This window comes from Propithecus coquereli, unplaced genomic scaffold, assembly GCF_000956105.1.
Source record: "Propithecus coquereli isolate 6110/MARCELLA unplaced genomic scaffold, Pcoq_1.0 Scaffold114, whole genome shotgun sequence".
In the NCBI taxonomy this organism is placed as follows: domain Eukaryota; kingdom Metazoa; phylum Chordata; class Mammalia; order Primates; family Indriidae; genus Propithecus; species Propithecus coquereli.
In genome coordinates, this window is record NW_012135414.1 from 3,697,752 (window position 1) to 3,702,087 (window position 4,336).

A 4,336-nucleotide genomic window follows, 5' to 3' on the forward strand; every position below is an offset into this window, starting at 1 on the left:
AGCCTAAGCAAGAGTGAAACCCTGTCTCTACAAAAAATAGGAAAATTACACAGGCGTTGTGGTGTTTGCCTGTAGTCCCAGCTACTTGGGAGGCTGTGGCAGGAGGATCACGTGAGTCCAGGAGTTCAAGGTTGCAGTGAGCTATGATGATGCCACTGCACTCTAGTCTAGGCAACAGAGTGAGACCCTGTCTCAAAAAAAATAAAAAGAATTTCTTCCAAGGGAAGGAAGACAACTCCTTGCCAACCACCTATTCTTTCTGCTTAGTGTGCTTAGTAGAACCCTGACATCCCACCTCTATTAGTTTGGTCAGGTTGCCATAACAAAGCAGCACAGACTGTGGGGCTTGAACAACAGAAATCTGTTTTCTCACAGTTCTGTAGGCTGAAATCCAAGATCAAGGTTTGGTTTCTTGTGAGGCCTCTCTCCTCGGCGTGTGGATGGCTGTCTTTTCCCTCTGTCTTCACAGGGTCTTTCCTCTGTGTCTGTGTCCTAATAAAGATACTAGTGTTCTTATAGGGACACTAGTCATATTGGATTACAGCCCACCTCAATGACCTAATTTAACTTTAATTACCTCTTTAAAGACCCTATCTCCAAATATAGTCACATTCTGTGGTACTTTAACATACGAATTTTGAGAGGACATAATTCAGTCCATAACATCATCCTAGAAATTTGATCTTCCCTGGTAAGTTATTATGTTCATATTTATATACCCTGGATTCCTCTCTTAAAGTATATAGCCTTTAATACCCCAGCCTTACATATTTCTTTAAACATTATTTAGATAAAAGTAAGACCTGAGTATAAAAAGCAATTCGAAAATATAGAAGATGTCATCTATAAGCCTGATTAGCTAAACCTGACTCATTTTACCACTATTCTTTTGATGTATTTTTATAGATTTTATTTCCTATGCATAGTGTTCTTACACAGTTACATTTACTCACAGACTTGATTTTGGCTTTTTATACCTAAAAGTATATAGCGAGCATTTTCCCATGTCTTGGCATGTTTTCTGTAAATGTTATTTATAAAGGTTGCATAATATGGGATCTAGTATGAATACCATCATTTACTTAACTGTTCCTCTACAGTCAGATATGTAAGATGCTTCCAATATTTGCTGTTATAAATAAAGTGTAAAAAATGTTTTTTCTGCGGAACAATTTTTCCATATTTAAAGTTATTTCCTTAGGGCAGAGTACCAGAATTGATTTGGATGCTTTAATATATTATGACTTTTTGCTTTCCAAAAAGTTTATGCCAATTTGTACTCCTGTTAGCCAAATAAGATAGTGCCTCTTTTACTAAACATTGATTAGCATTGCATAGCATTGTTATTTTTACTCCTTATTAATTTGGTAGGCAAGATGTGTATTATTGTTATAATTTGCACTCAATTTCTAGTGACGTAAAACATTTTTCCATATATTTGCTGATTAGATGTATTCTTTTTTTTTTTTTTTGAGACAGAGTCTCGCCCTGTCACCTGGGCTAGAGTGCCATGGCGTCAGCCTAGCTCACAGCAACCTCAAACTCCTGGGCTCAAGTGATTCTCCTGCCTCAGCCTCCCCAGTAGCTGGGACTACAGGCGCGTGCCACCAGGCCTGGCTAATTTTTCTATTTTTAGTAGAGACGGGGTCTCTCTCTTGCTCAGGCTGGTCTTGAACTCTGGACCTCAAGCCATCCTCCCTGCTTGGCCTCCCAGAGTGCTAGGATTACAGGCACAGGCGTAAGCCACCACGCCCAGCCCTAGCTGAGACTGTTTGATTAATTTTTTTGTGTCTCTATGGGTCTTATTCTGAAGGTTCTTCCTAGTACCTCAATGTGAGGAAATATACACTTTGAATCTGGGATATCTCAGCACCAATATTTTAGATGTGATAGCTATGATGGTTAATTTTATGCATCACCTTGACTGGGCTAAGGCATGCCCAAATAGCTGGTAAAACATTTTTTTCTGAGTGTGTCTGTGAGAGTGTTTCTGGAAGAGGTTAACATTTCAATAAGTAGACTGAGTAAAGAAAATTGTCCTCATTAATGTGGGTGGGCATAATCCAATCCCTTGAGAGTCTGAATAGAAAAGGCGGTCTGGGTGAGGTGGCTCAGTGGCTCACTGACTGTAATCCTAGCATTTTGGGAGGCTGAGGTGGGAGGATTGCTTGAGGCCAGGAATTCCAGACCTGCCTGGGCAACATAGCGAGATCCAGTCTCCACAAAAGAATTTATTTTTTTTTTGAGACAGAGTCTCACTCTTTTGCCCAGACTAGAATGCCGTGGCGTCAGCCTAGCTCACAGCAACCTCAAACTCCTGGGCTCAAGCGATCCTTCTGCCTCAGCCTCCTGAGTAGCTGGGACTACAGGCATGCGCCACCATGCCTGGCTAATTTTTTCTCTATATTTTTAGTTGTCCAGCCAATTTCTTTCTATTTTTAGTAGAGACAGGGTCTCGCTCTTGCTCAGGCTGGTGTCGAACTCCTGAGCTCAAACAATCCTCCTGCCTTGGCCTCCCAGAGTGCTAGGATTACAGGTGTGAGCCACCACACCCAGCCCACAAAAAATTTTAAAATTAGCCAGGCATGGGTTGGTGTGCACCCATAGTCCCAGCTACTTAAGAGGCTGAGGTGAGAGGATCACTTGAGCACAGGAGTTCGAGGTTGCAGTGAGCACTTACTGTACTATAGACTGGGTGGCAGAGCAAGACCCTCCCTCAAAAATAAACAAACAAACAAATAAATGATAAAGGAAGGAAGGAAGGGCAAATTTGCCCTCTCTGCTTGAGCTAGGACATTGTCTTCTCCTACCCTTGGACATCAGCACTCCTGGTTCCTGGGCATTTGGGTTTGGACTGGAACTATACCACCAGTTTTCCTGGGCCTCCAGCTTGAACACAGCAGATGGTTGGACTTCTTAGCCTCTGTAATCATGCCAGCCAATCGCTCACAATAAATCTCTTGTATATATCTATATATATCCTATTGATTCTATTTCTCTGGACAACCTTGACTAATATAACAACTTGGAGAATATGGAAATAGAGTTACGATGAACTATTTTATTAGCCAAAATTATTAGTGTCTTTCTTTCTCACTGCAGCCTAGACACTTAATTCTGATCTATACAGATTATACATTGCATTCTATGTTGAGGTGCATGAATTATTTTCAGCAACCAAAAGCAGGTCTGTTATGAACAAAAGAAAGAGAAAACCTGATAGAAAGTTAACTATTATTGGATAATAACACTAGCTAATATTTATTGAGCACTTACTATGTGTCAGACAGTGTTCTAAGTGTTTTGCTTGTATTAATTGTTTTTCAACTTGCTTATCTAGATGTATTAGTGGATTATAAAATCAGTTTAGTGGCATGTGACCAGTTTTTTGTCTAAATTTCCATTGAAATGATTTTAGACTTAAAGAGGAGATACAAAGATAGAAAAGAGAGGTACTGTACACCCTTCATTTAGCTTTCCTGACTGTTAACATGTTACATAATCATGGTAAGAAATTAACACTGGTATAAACTTTTATCTGAACTATGGACTTTATTCAGATTTCCCTACTTTTTCCACTAATGTCCTTTTTCTATCCCAGGATCTAAACCAAAATACCACATCGCATTTAATTGTCCTGTCTTCTTGGTCTCTTCTGATCTGTAACTGTTTCCTAGATTTTCCTTGTTTTTCATGATTTTGACACCTTTTATAATTTTTTTGAATTATATTGGTATTGCTATATTGCTATATTGGGATATTGCTATATTGCCCAGTCTGGCCTTGAACTCCTGGCTCAAGCAATACTCCCACTCAGTCTCCCAAATAGCTGAGGGGGCCAAGCATGGTGGCTGGCACCTGTAATCCCAGTGTTTTTGGAGGCCAAGTTTGGAGGATTGCTTGAGGCCAGAGTTTGAGACCAGCTTGGCAACATACCAATACCCCATCTCTCTAAAAAAACAAAGCAAAACAAAACAAAACAAAATGTAAATAGCTGGGACTAGAGGTGCAAACCACCGTGCCCAGCTGACTTTGACACTTTTTGAAGAGTACTGATCGGGTATTTTGTATAATGTCCCTCAATTTGAGTTTTCTGCTTTTTTCTCACAATTATACCCAGGTGATGAATTTTGGGGAAGAAGGCCACACGGGTGATATGCCTTTCACATTGCCTCATATCAGGGTGTACATGATCAACATGACTTCTCACTGTGATGTTACCTTTGATCACTTGGTTAAGGTGGTGTCTGCCAAGTTTCTCCATTGTAAAATTATTAATTTTCCCATTCTAGTCTCTATTTGTTAGACATGAGTTCTTTTTTTTTTTTTGAGACAG